The sequence below is a fragment of the Manis javanica genome, chromosome 2 (genome assembly GCF_040802235.1).
Source record: "Manis javanica isolate MJ-LG chromosome 2, MJ_LKY, whole genome shotgun sequence".
NCBI classification, from domain to species: Eukaryota; Metazoa; Chordata; class Mammalia; order Pholidota; family Manidae; genus Manis; species Manis javanica.
In genome coordinates this window covers 11193618-11207876 of record NC_133157.1, presented here as the reverse complement: position 1 = coordinate 11207876, position 14259 = coordinate 11193618, and positions in this window count along the sequence as shown.

The window sequence follows — 14259 nt, the reverse complement described above, 5'->3', positions numbered from 1 at the left end:
ACATGGCTAGTGAGCCCCTGAAATGTGGCTAGTCTAAATTGAGACATGTTGTAAGTAAGCATAAAAGACACACTAGATTCTGAACACTTAGGATGAGAAAATAAGTTTTTAAAAAGTTCAATAATTTTTTCTCTTCATTACATGTAGAAATGATATTTGGAGTATATTGGGTTAAATAAAACATTAAAATGTAACTTCAGCTGCTTATATTTCTCAGTGGTTACTAGAAAATTAAAATTAAAAATAGTGTAAGTAGCTCATGTTCTATCTCTACTGGGCAGCGCTGGTCTACAGAGAAAGTCTGGAAGTGAACAATCCACCCCCTCGGCAGCCTTCCCTTTACGCCTCACACTGCCAGAGGTGTCACCCAGCTTGGACCCCTGCGGGGGGCTGATCAGGGAATCCCTGAGGGTCAGAGAGATGGGGCTCCTGAGAGAACTTCCCTCTGGTTCTCAGCTGGCATCCAGTCCCCATGGCAGGGGCCTCGATAAGTCCCTTTGGTCTTCCTTCCTCCTCCATTTTCCTTCCGTCCCCCCACGAGCTCTGAGGCCAGCTCCCCTTCCAGCTCCATTTTGTGCCACCACCTCCGGACTGTCCCCTGCAGCGCCAAGGCCACCACACATGGGGCTGTCACCTCCCCAGCCCTGCCCGTCCATCAGGGAGGAGCAGGTCTGTGGCAAGGGCCCTCGGGAGCAGCTGAGCACTTGCTGCAGCCTGGTTCTGCCCTCGCCAGCCGGGGCCCCCTACCCACAATGTCCCATGGGAGGGCAACTGAGCCCCAGGCCTTTCAGGGAGAGCACAGGAGGACCTGACTAGTGGAGGAGATCTGCGGGGAGGTGGTGCTTGAGCTGAGGCCCCAGTGTAGGTAGATGGAACTAGAGGGGAACAGCACACCTGGCAAAAGGAACAGTAGGTATAGAGGCTGACAGTACTCAGCCCTGGAGATGTCCTGAGAGGTCAGTGCGGGGTGGCTGTGGCCCAGAGATCCAGGGCAGTGGCAGGAGGTGGGCTCCAGGGGTGTGCAGAGGCCAATTCACAGGGCCTTGAAGGCCTTGCTGGGCCTGGTCTTTAGCTGGAAGGCAATAGGGAGCCATGGAAGGCCTGTAAGCAGGGTAATACCTACAAGCCTGAAGTTCTCTCTGGCCCTGGACAAGGACTGGGGGAGGCAGAGCCTGAAGCCAGCTCTCTCCTTTTCAGAGTTGGCCCATGGCAGGGCTTGCTGGAATCCCAGCTCCACTGTCTCCTAGCTGTGTGACCTTGGCTAGATAGCCTGCCTCTCTGAGCTCGTTACCTTACACCTGTGAACCAGGGAAACAGCTGTGATTCTCTGAGAGGGTTTTTGTGAAGACTCAGAGATGTGTGGCTGGTAAAGTGCTTGGCACAAAGTTGGTCCTTAATTGGCTGTCCCCTTTCCTGTCCCTGAGTTCCCACCCCCCTGTCAAAGCCCATGCCCCCACTCCCTGGGCAGCAGGAAGTGGGATCGGAGGAACGCTTCTGCATGCGTCAGAGTATTTATAGCTGTGTTCTGTCAGCCTGTTGTTGTCGGTTATGTATATATTTTTATATTCTCCTCTGTCACACATGGTTTCTCGGTGTGGTTGAGAAATGGTGGGGGCGGATGGATGCAGAGGGTGGCAGGTGTAGGAGGCGGAGACAGATGGCCCAGGACAGCACCGAGGGACCCAGGGACTCAGCCTGGGTCATTTCCCTCCCAACTTAAAACTTTCCGTGGCTCTCCACTGCCCTCTGCACAAAGTCCAGACTCCTTCCCTGGGGTGGGGGCGGCCCAGGCACCCTCGGCTTTTGCGCTGCCCTCTGAACAGGGCAGAGTGAGCTGGTTCTGTGCTGACAGGTAACTGCACCAGGGTGAGGCTTTGGTAATAGGTGTAACTGTTGAATCACTGTGCTGTATACTTGAAACCAATATAATATTGCATATCAACTCTACATCTATTTTTTGAAAGGGAAACTAAATAAATTTTAAAACCTCCCCCAAAAAGAAAGTGAGCTGGACTTAACGCTGCTCCTCATCAGCTGTGCGGCCTCCAGCAAGTCTCTGTACCTTCCCAAGCCAACGGTCCTTTCCCAGGAAATGGAAGCGGTGAACTAGCTGTGAATGTGACAGGCAGTGAGTGAATAACAGAGACTATTACTGAATGGGCTCTGATCTCATGCCCCCAGGCCTTTGCACGGGCTGTTCCCTCTGCCTGGGATTCTCTCTACTCCCTACCCCCACCCCACTGAGGGCAGTCAGTCCTGCAAGGCCCACCTCCTCAGGGAGCCCTCCACGCCTCCCTTCCCTCCACACAGTACCCTTCCTATCTCGGGGGAGCCCATTAGAGCTCTTTGCCCTGGTGTTCTTCTACTGATAGATTGTACACTCCTTGCTCATAAAAATAGCCCGCACCCTTCCAGTACAAAGCCTTCCCACTGTCCCATTCTATCCAGGCACTCTCCCCCTGCAGAGTGGGCACCGCATCCTCATTGCACAGATGAGGAAGCAGATTCAGGAAGGGAAGTGACTCATCCAAGATCTCCCCCAACCCAGGACTTCAGCCCAGAGACGCGTGGTCATTGCTAGGAGTGGTGGTGAGCATCTCTGCCCCCCTGTGCCAGGCGGAGTGCCTTCAGGATAAATGGCTGGTCCAAACACTGCTCCCCATGGCTCTCCGTTCCTTCTCCCCATCTTGGAACTCTCAGGCCTCCGACCTTCTTCTCCAGCCTGAGTGCCCAGGGTCCTCATTCCTGCTGCCCAAAGGGTCCTGGGGCTGGCTGCACACCTCCAGCTCTGGCTAGGGAAGTGGGGAATGGGGGCCCCATTGCCAGGCAATGGCCTGGCAAAAGAATTCAAGCCTCTCAGAGAGAAGAGGAGAGAAAAGCAGCCTTTTCCTGGGAGCTGGAAGTGGAACACATGGACACGGCCTCCACCTCTTCTCCACTCAGCCAAGACCTACACTCACCTCCGCTCCCTCAGCCCCTCCTTCAGTTCCTCACTTACTTACCTTTGCTCACATTCATTTATCATTGTTCTTTAACCATTTGTGGTCATTTACTTATCAGTGAGTTTGTTAATTTCACTTGTTTTGCCACTTACTACCTGCAAAGTGATGGTAAGAGAGTACCTACCTCACGGGGTGGTGCGAGCGTGGCACCTGGCAGGCACTTCCTGAATGTCTGCTCTTAGGATGACTGTTCATTCACTGGAGCACCAGTTCTGTGCCTAGTGTCCTGCGGTGACAGAGATAAATACACTCAGTGTAGTGGGAGAGACAGACAAGACCACCTGGAGCCAGGGTGGGCCTTGTCCATCCTGTGCTGCGGTTCCTTCCACTGTTTCCTGGGCACAACAGGGGCATGTTCAGAAGGTGGGCTAGGATCGTATCCTGATCCTTTACTCAGGGCCTCTGTGATCCTGGGTGTTGCATGTAAACCTCTCCTGACTTTGCCTTCTCTGACTATAAAGTACGACCGAGCAGCAAGGATCTTAATGGATCTAGTGTGGGTGAAATGAGATCATGTATGACCCAGGTGGACACACAGTCAGCTTTCAACTACGGCAGTGGTGGGAGCTGAGCCCCCGGGTGCGGGGAAGCCCCCAGGACCAGGCTCTTCTCCTCCTTTCTCTCTCCTTGTTCCGCCTTCCCAGGTCTGCCTACCACTTCCTACCTCCATATGTTCATGCTGCTCTGCCTCCTGAAATTACCTCTTGTGCGTCTCCTAAAGCTCAGATTCAGTTCACAGAGGTTCCGGGCCCCAGGTTGGGTGGCTCACAGAGCGTATCTGGGAGATTATTCAAAAGCCTCCTGCCCTACCTGCACTTACCTCCCGACCTGCCTCCTGGTGTAGCCAAGCCCCCAGGACTCCATCTGCAAGGGGGTCAGGAGGGCTGGCTGCAGCCTCACCAAGCCAATCGGCTTAGCTGGGGCCCTGAGGCCAAGCCCAGGGGGCTGTCTCAGCAGGTTTCCTGCCCACCAGCTCCCCGGGGCTCAGAGAATACTTCCAAGAGAGGCGGTCCTGTCACACGCATTCACAACAGCTTCTTTCTAGTACTTAGCCCAATGGTGATGTGTTCGGTGTTTGTGGGTGTGTTTGCTTAATATATGGCTCCTCTGCCAGCCTGTACACACCACAAGGGTAGGCTCTGCCCACTCTGTCCCCAGCACCCAGCCCAGACCTGGTGCTGCAGAGCTGCGGATGCACGCATGGATGGATGGACAGATGGAAAAGAATCGACAGTGTGGAGGAGATGGGGAAAATGGCTGTCTTAGTCCACACAGGCTGCGGTAACAAAATGCCGTTGACTGGGTGGCTTATACACAACAGAAACTTATTCCTCACAGTTCTGGAGGCTGGGAAGGCTGAGATCAAGGTGCTGGCCGACTCGGTGTGTGGTGAGAGCCTGCTTCCTGGTGCACAGACAGCCATCTTGTTCCTATAACCTCACATGGTGGAAGGGCCCAGGGAGCTCTCTAGGGTCTTCACAAAAGGGTGCAAATTCCATTCACGAGGGTTCCACTCTTAGGACCTAATCACCTTCCCAAAGCAGCATCTCTAAGTGCCCTCACATTGGGGGTTAGCTTTCAGCATATAGGTTCTGGGGAGACACAAACATTAGCAGTGGCCTTCCTTCTTCCATATATGTGAACAGAGACCAACTATCAGGAATTCTTGAGCTGAGTCCCTGCTGTGCTAGCCGAGGGAAGCAGTGTCCTCTCTCTGGGCTTCAGTTTCCTCTTTAGTGTCATGCCTATAATAACAGTCCCACCTCAGGGAGACAGATGTGGGAATCGATGATATGAATTGAAGGGCCCTGCGAGGCCCAGGGCCTGCCCGAGGGGCTGGGTCACAGCTACAGACCCACTCTACCTGCCCCCCTGCTGCTCTGGGTGGGCTCATGGACCGGGACCCGTGGGGCCTGGGAACCCCTTAGGGTCCTTTCTCGGGGAGACCAGCCTCTGTTGAACCTAGACCTCACAGGAGCGCAGGATGGCCCGGGGTTCGGGTGCTGGTTCTGCTGCGGCCGAGGCACAAGCCAAGCCATCGCTCTCCTCCGCGTCTCGGCCACCTCATCTGCATGGTGAGCAGTAAAGGCGCCCATGGGCTCAGTCAGAGGTGGCAGTAGGTTCATGAAGTAGGTCCCACGGTGCCATGCCCGGGACACACCCCTGCTCTAGGAAGGCAGTTTTCTGATTATTCTTATCATTCTTGGTTCAGATTTTGGTCCTTCCATAAAGAAGATCCTATTCAGTTGTTTTTGAAAAAGACTCTCTGTGAAGTGAGATCCTGGGACCCCCGACTTCCTGGATGACCAGATTGTCAGTCCACCTTCTGCAGTGAAGTTTATTCTGGTCCTGTTCTCAGTCTAAGCCAGACACCCGTCCCCTGTGCCCCCAACTCACTCCTTAGCTCTGTCTCTAGTGGTCCTCTGCTCTCCAAAGCATAGCTGGGCCCAGCCTGGGCCCAGGGTCGGAGCTTGCACCAGGGTGGAATGTAGGCCCCACCTGTAAGCAGTACAGAGGATGGACCACCTGGATTGGTCTCATTTCATGCTGAGATTGGGCTCTGTCTGCAACAAGTACCTCAGAGGGGTGCCTGGAAACAGATGCTAAACTGGAGGATTGCATGCAGATATACTGGGGTATGCACTCAAGGTCACACCTGGAAGGAAATAGGAAGGTGGGGCCAGGCAGAGTGAGAAGGTGACCCACAGTGAGGTTGTGTCTGAGGCCTATGTGGGGACGCCCGGAGCTCTGACTTCAGCATTGTCCTGGTTTGGGCAGGGAAGCTGGGCCTCTGGAGCTCCACATCAGCCAGGCACCAGGTGCGGCTGCCCCTGGCAGGGGGTGTGACCCAGTGAGCCATCAATGGTCAGTGTTCCCAGCAGCTGGGATGGATAATGGCCCTGAAGGGGGGGCTCTGGAGCACCCAGTATTTCCTATTACAAGCCCAGGGCCGCTGCTCAGACCAGGGTTTCTGCTGGGTACTGGGAGCAGAAGATGAGACACAGAGAGTGGGTGTCCCCATGGGACTGGTGGGGCAGCACAAGCCTCAGCCCACAAATGCAGGAAGAAGAGAAAGTGTGAAGTGAGGCCCTGAGCCACACTGTGTGCGCTGACCAGTCAGCCTCCCCCAGAGGCTCAGAGAGGGTAGGCCACCTTGCCTGAGGTCACACAGCTGCTCAGGGCCAAGGAGGGACTGGAACCCAGAACTAAGTCCAGAGCTTATGTTCTTTTGACAAGGCCAGGCTGGGAGCAATAAAGAAAGCAAAACTGGGAATGGGGGAGGAAAAGCCCTCTTCCTAGTTCCTAGAGAGGGCCCTGGTGCCCGCCAACTCTGGCCTTCTCTGGCTGGCCCTCCAGGACCCATACCCAGGGCAGGGAGTGGCATCTTGCAGGTGGGTGGCCCATTCTGGGTAATGAGGCCCAGCCAGCTGTTCACGGGAGTTACAATGTGAATAATTAATTCATTTGCAACCAAGTCTGGGAATTAGAAACCTTTACTGGATGATTTATTTAAGAGGGGCTGCTGCTGGGGAGAGGGAGGACTTCGAACTGTCAGAGGGAAGTGCCTGTCTTAGAGAAGGATTTAGAGACATGTGGGTTCCAATTTCAGCTCTGCTTCCTACCAGCTGTGCGACCTTGAATAAGTGCCTCAGTTTCCTCAGTTGTAAAACAGGCATAATAATAAAGTTGTTAGAAGGATAAATGAGTCAGAATTTAAAGAGTACTTAGAGCCATGCTTGCTTCATAGCAGGTGCTCATCAATGAAAGCTTATAAATAATTAGAGGACCTGACTTACTTGAGCATCTGCTTTGTAGCAGGCCTGCACCCAGAACTTACATGCTCTATTCTACAGCACTTATATAAAGTGGGTGTCATCACACCTATATTACAAAAGACAAAGCAGAAGTTCAGAGAGGATAAGTAACCTGCTTAAGTTCACACAGCTAGTCTTGGCAAATCAGGGATTTGAACCTAGCCAGGCCTCTTTGACTCACCGTAAGTAACGTGCACTTATCCACATTCCCATATCGTGGATCTGGCACACAGGCGGTTCCTAATAAATGTCTGGCTTTTCTTTTACTGAAACTTTCCCTTTCCCCGCAAAGCACTGCTACATCCATCACTTCATTAAATTCTAGTAACACAAGCCCAACAGGAGGTTCGGAGATCATGATTCCTATTTCTTAGATGAAGAAACTGAGGCTCAGAGACCATGAATTGCTCAACGTCCCACAGCCCTAGATCAAACCCAGGTGTCTGAGGCTTCACAGCCACTGTCACAATGTGTGACATAACAGCTCAGCTCTGGGTATGCCTGCTCACCCCCAGACTGCATTCCTGGGGGGAAGAGGCTGGCTTTATTTTGCCTGATTCACAAAAGGTCCTTATTAAACATCAGATGAAGGAAGGAAGAAGTGAATCCTAAACCCATACAGTAGATGAACTCTGTCCTTCCATCCTTACTCTGCCCCTGCCCACCCCCCAGAAGACACAGCTGGAGCACACCCACTCACATGCTCCTTTGGGCGTGAGGAGTGTGGGTGCTGAGCTGGTGTGGGGGCCGGGGCCAGCTCCTGACCCCTCTGAGCTGCCCGGGCACTCACCATGAATTGACCCTGGCTGTTACCACAGGGTGTGGAGTCCTTGGGCACCCACAGGAGGCCGTACGTGCCCTTTCCAGGTTCCCAGGCCCCTGCGGAGGTGTGGCAGGGCCCCTGGCATGCTCCACGCTGAGCTTGATGCCAGCATGGCCTAGGTGTGAGCAAGAGGATGCAGGTGCCTATCCCAGAGGTTGGCCTGTGGGTGTACATGTTGTATGTGTGTGTATGTGTGCCTGTGTGTACCGGAGTCTATGTGTCTGTTGATACATAAGTGGTGTGTTTGTAGATGCGTAATGAGGGATATTTTTCAATCTTGTATATATCAGTAGATATTTGCATGTGTATGTGTTCTGTACATACACTGGATACATTTGAGTATTTAGATTTGGAGTGATTAAATATTTGTGTGTGTGAGCATCTGTGTATGTGAATGTGAATATGGTTGTGTACGTATTTGCACACTGCGGGGCACTGCCTCGCACTTCTATCCAGGCAAGTGGATGTCTACGTAAGCCAATCTGTGGGTTTGTGGAAGCGCATATGTATGCCCGTCTTTGCATATCTGCACCCAAAAGCATTTCCTGTGTGTGGTGTGTGGTTTGTGGTGCGAGTGTGTGTTGTGTGATGTGTGTAGATGAGCAGGAGTGTACAGAGGAGGCCCAAGCTTGGGGGTCAGGAGCCCCTCTGCAGCTCCGGCTTTGCCACATGACCCTGTCCCATCTAAGCCTTCGTGTCCCCAAGTAGGCAATAAGACCTGCGTTGTTCAAATGGGCCTCAGATTTGGTGTTCTTGGTTCAACTGAGCGGGCAGCTGAAGGCAGTTCTGCCGGTATTACAGGCATGTTTTGTTACAGGTGATTAAAATCCAGTTAGTATTACTCTGGGCTTGGATTTGCTCTTTCCATCAGACTTAAAAGGAAATGGATTTCCTGTTCAGTGTTTCCATTCGTTATTCATTTTTTGTTTTCATAAAAATTTAAAAGATTGTGCCATTTAGATTTCAAGTAGAGAGGCCAACCACTTTTCCAAAAACTGCAGTTCTGCCACTCCCCTTGCCATTGGAGTGATCCTTCACGAATGCCAAGCTGACCTGGCACTGCCCCGCAGGAGGCCAGCTGAGGCTCCCTGCTCTCTCTGGCGGCATCCAGACTCTAATGGCACCCACTTTCTCCCAGCCTTCGCTGGGCCTGGCTGCTCTCTGCCCCGTTCCTTGACCCTGCCAGCCTTTCCCCTACTCCAGGCACCTCCCAGAGACAGATGCTCCCTCCACCTGGACGGCTGTCCTCTCACACTAACCCCGGTCATGTGGGCAGGTGGCTCCTGGGAACCTCCCTCCAACCCAGGTTTTTGTGGGAAGGGTCAGGCAAGGCTGGGGCTGGGGGGGATGTTAGAAAGATCACTTGCACTCCTCCAGTTCTAGAGCCGCTCCAACTTGGGGAGCTCTGGTCCATTTCTGTCCCCAACTGGGGGTAACAGTTCTGGCTGGGAATGCATTGCCTCTTGACAGGGTGACCTTGGGTGCGTCGCTCCCCTCTCCCCATTGGGATAGGAGACGGGGTGCAGAGCAAGACTTAACAGGCTGTCAGTACTCCTTGCCTGCAGTCCCAAACCTCTGGCCCCAGCTGCTCCCAGCTCAAGAAGTGTCCCCCACCTCCGGCAAACCTGGTGGCTGGAGGACAAGGTGGCCGGAGACTATGAGCCACCAGACTTGCCTGGGCCCTGGCAGGACCCCCAGAGCCTACATCTACGAGTTGGGGTGAGTCCTACCCCCGTGGACGGGGGTGGAGGCTGGAGGCTGGAGGGAAAGGGGAGCTGGCCTGTCCTGGAGCTCCCTCTAGCGTCTCCAGAGGGGCCTGCAGCCTATCCTTCAGGCCCTCGAGGACCGTTGTCTGAACCGCCCACCCCACGCCATCTTGTCAGCTCGTCTCCACCCTCATCATCGGGAGTTCAGAGCTGGGATGTTGGGGCCCACTCTGGCCTTCCATTTCAGCCCCAGAAGACACTGAGTTCTGTTGTTTCTGTGGCACAGATGTCCACCCCTGCTCTCCATTCTCATCTGGGGCCTAATTAGACCTCATAACCTTTCTTTGGATTATTTCTACTCTTGCCCTCCTGCGGTTTATCTCCCACACCCCTCCCAGAAGAATTCTGCTTCGCGCAAATCAGAGCATGTCCTTTCCCTGCTTTAACCCCTTCCCCAGTTCCCCAGGGCCCCAAGACCAAGACCAACCTCCTTGGCACCTTACAAGCTCTGCCTGAGCTGCGCTCTGCTGATACACCAGGTTCATCTCTGAATGCAGCCCCTTCACATCCGACCTCAGGCAGTACCGCAGGCACCTGCAGGCCCAGAAGGCGCCAGGGCATGATGCCTTCCCTCCCACCTGACCTTGCCCACACTAGTCTTCAGCCAGGTATGCCTTCTGCCTCCCCTCTACCTGGACAACTCCCATACACCCCTAGGTCCTACCTCCTCTGGGAAATTGCCTTCTGGCAACTGACCTGTCTGTGGGGCTCCTACCAGGCTGTGAGCAAGGGCTGTGTGTCTGTCTTCCCACTAGATGAAAACTCCCCCAGGGCAAGGGCTGAATGGCGGACGTTCATGTATCAATCACGCGTTACGTCCTCTGCCTTAGGATGGCGCTGACATCTATACTTTGAGGGAAACCCAGGGGTCTGTCTGAGCCCGGAACTTGTCAGCAAAAAAATCGTGTGTGTGTGTGTGTGTGTGTGTGTGTGTGTGCAGAACATGGGGGCTAGGGAGAGGGTACGGCTAATGGTATGGACCTATGTCTATGGGGAGGTAAGCAGAGAGCTGCATTGAGGATTTTGGACTTGACCTGAGGGTAACTGGGAGTAAACAGGCAGGACACACAATTTAGGATTTGGAAAAGTCCCTCTAACAGTCGTGCAGGAGTCCAGGGGCCCCCTGAGTGCTCTTTTGAGAACTGGGGCGCTGCCGGCACTGAGTGGGTGGGCCCCAGAGACTGGGCGCCCTGCGGTGAGCAGGAGAGGCCACCCCAACAAGAATGTTCCATATACTGTTTGACTTTCGAATGTCCCGCAGGACAGTCCTGTAGAGGAAAAAAACACCTGTGTGCAAGTGTCTGCAGTGAGAGCCCAAGCCTTGCATATAAATACAGAGCATTTCTGCATGACTGCTTTGAATTTTAATATACACTGAATTTGCCAGAAATACAACCTCTATGTAAACTGAAGGAAGATTGTTCTTTATCTTGCTCAGAACTTTACCCAGAGTGGTCACCATTTAGGAAAAAGATGTATTTAATGTCAGTTCTACTTGTGGTATTTGAGTTGCCAATTAACACCCTCCCAAGCAGGCCACGTTTGTGGTTGTCACATTCAGGGAGGTTCCCTGTATAGGCACAAGCTTCTCATTTTGTGATGGTGTCTTCCAGTGCAGTCAATAAAAGTATTTAGAACTTGAAATGCATTTTATCTTAAATTACTTTCCTTATTAATTTAACCAAAACTCACTCAGCTCTTAACATGTGCCAGGCACTGTTCTAAATGCTTCATGGACAATTACTCATTTAATTCTCGTGACAACTCTATGCAGTAAAGTTCTACATAGAAAAAAAAAGTCCCTTTTTTACTGGGGAGCTAACTGAGGCAAAGAAAGGTTAAGTGACTTACCCAAGGTCACACAACTGGAAGCATTGAAATCAGGGTTTGAACCGGTATCTGGGTACTTCACGAGCCTATAATGGCTTGCTTGCTCTGATATTTCAGTTAGGACATTGGGATGGTTTTCTTTTGGGAATTATATGCATATGTATGTTATTTCATTTCAGAGTAACAAACACAAGATATTTATTATCAAGGGTCCACTGGACACTGAGCAGAACCACTTTGGTTCTTAACTGGTAGAGAGGTCATGGGAGAGCTGGGCAGGTCAGAAAGGCCGGGTGTGGACAGGCTCCCTCAGAAAGGTGGCTGGGAGCAGACCTCGACACACCCCGCCATTCTGGGAGGACAGAGCAAGGAACAGCCAGGAAGGTAGGAATGAAGCCAAGGGACAGAGCTCCAGGAGGGCAAGAGGGGGTGACAGTGGGGAGACCTCTGAGAGACCTGATGGGGGGAGCTCTGCACCCCCCTGGCCACAGGGCACAGGCCTACCTGAGCAGGTGAGAGCTGCAGAAGCAGAGGGCCTGGGCCAGAGCTGTCCTCAGAAGTGCCCGGTGCAGGGGCAAGCGGGGGAATAATGCCCAGCCTCTTTCTTTCTTCCCACCTCCCATTTCCCACGGTGTCTCCCCGCCCCCACAACTCTAGGTCCACAGGGATCAGCAGGCACACCCCCAAGAAGGGAGATGCAGGACCTGGTGGTGGGGCCCAGGGCAGAGGTGGCCTTGGAAGGGTCTGGCAGCACCCTGTCTGGTGATCTCCTCAGTGGGGAGCAGCCCTGGGTCACCACCCCTGCCCCAGCTGGGCCCTGGCGGCAGCGGCTCAGTCCTCATGGTCCTCAGGCAGGTCCATACACTACGATTAACCCAACTTAGAGATGGGGAAACCAAGGTTCAGAAAAGTAAAAGCAGACCAATATCTTGCCGAAGGGCACAGGGCAGAAGGGCTCAATGCCCTCCAGGCCCCACAAGTGAGGCTGACACCGAAGCTGGGGCCACCCAACCAACTTTATTGCCATGTCTGCCTAGGGCACGAGGAGTGGTGGGCAGCCATCCCAGACCAGTGGCCCGTGATGGGGAGAAGGCAGCAAATAACCCCTGAACTGAGTGGCACACAGCTAGTGAGCCCAGAGCCGGAGAAGCCAGGTGGAAAGGAAGGGTGCCAGGCGGATCCGCTGACTCTCGGCGCTGCATGAACTGCTCTGGGACCCTGAGTAGCCAATCTGATCTCTCTGGGCCACAGTTTCCTTGTCTGTGAAATAAAACGGTCAATGCTGACCTTGCGGATTGGTGAACTGGGGACCTGCAGTTTTCTCTCCCTGCCCTACCCCACCCGCCGGGTCGGGATGATGGGGAAAACGGACTATCTGACGGGCTGATTTGCTCTCAGTGTCTTCTCTCCACGTTCCCACCCGGAAGTTCTGCCCTGTCTGATCTCAGTCCTGCCTGCACCCAGAGACCCCCGGCCTCCCCGTCCCACGCACTCGGGCTCCCTCTGCCCTGCTGCTTAGTTTGAGTCCTTCCCTTGAGGTCCTCACTCCCACCTCAATGCCCTCCAGGCCCCACAGGACACTCCCAGGTTTGGGCACAAGGTGGCGCATGGCGGCTGTGGGACGGGGCTGGGGGCGGGCTTGGGCAGGAGCGTGGGCCTGGAGTCCCCCCTGACCTGGGGCTCCTTGTACAAGCAGAGGTGTTTGGGTCTGTGTGTCCCGAGGCCGGGGGCTTTGGGAGTCTTGCCATCCTGTCCGCGCCCCCAGCCCTGGGGCTGCTTGGAGGCTTGGGGATATCCGAGAAGCAGAATAAAGGGAAGATGCACTCTTTAAAGCCCTGCTGTTGAGACTGAGGCCCAGGGAAGACAGTTGCGTGCTGCGGTCACCGCTCATCAGAGGGAGAGCTGGGCTCAAACCCGGATCTATTTATCAGCAGGGCCCGTGCTCCCCACACAGTGAACAGGGGTGTCAGTGCTGGGGAAGGAGCTCCTGGTGTATTCCAGAGGCAGGGAACTAAAGGGGATTTGGGAGTGGGAGGGCCACACAAACCAAGCAGCAGCCCCCCACCTCAGGCCAAGCATGGGATGGGGATGTGGACAAGGGGTCCGCTCAGGGCCCTTGGTCCCTCTCTGAGAGCTTAGCCTGAGTTCGGAGAACAGCGTGGCCACTGGCAGCCATGCCGTGTGTCCTGCCCATGCTCCCTCCCCTGCATGGCATGGACTGCTGCCCACCTGCTAGCACAGCCTGGGCTTCCTCAACTGCAGCTCAGGCCTGTCTCTCCAGACTGTGCCCTCCCGGCTTCAGGGACACAGCCCAGAGCCCAGCACAGGGCCTGGGTGGCCTGACTCTGTGGCCACTGTATTGGGCCAAATGGGGGTGCACTGGCAGGGGCCAGTGGCTCATTTCAGGAAGTCCCTTCAGAAAAGGGGATTCTCCTCCCCCTGGAGCCGAGGGCAGTGGGAGAGTGGGCTGTCATTGATGTCATAGAGCCCTCGAGATGACCTGGATTCCTGGGCCCAGGTCACCCAAGAACTCATCCTCTCCACTCAAACAACGTTCCCCTTTCCAGACTGGAGCAGGCAAATAAGCACAGCAGAAAAGTGTAAGGTCAGACAACAAGGAGGGCTTCCCAGCAGGGGTGCGGGGAAAACTTGCCTAGTTAGACTTGCCCTTCAGGAGGATGGACGACCTTGGAGAGTGGTGAGCTTTCTGGAGCTGCCAACAGCAGAGGTGAAGATATAGGCCAAAGGCGAGAAATGGAAAAGGTTCCGTTTGGCTGGTAAGGGTGGAGGGAACCAGTAGCCTTATCCCAAAGGCTGCGTTGGCAGCACGGCGCCCCAGAGAGTAAGGAGGGGCGGGGGTGGGGTGGGACGGAGACCTTGGGAAGGATGAGCTGCAGGGTTGGGGGATACCTGGGTGGTGGGAGTGGGGAGGGCATCAGGCTGCAGGGTGGGGTGCCCTGCTCAGGAGTGGGGCACGGGGAAGGACAGCCTCATGGGAGGGGCTGGGGCTTCTGAGCAGAGTG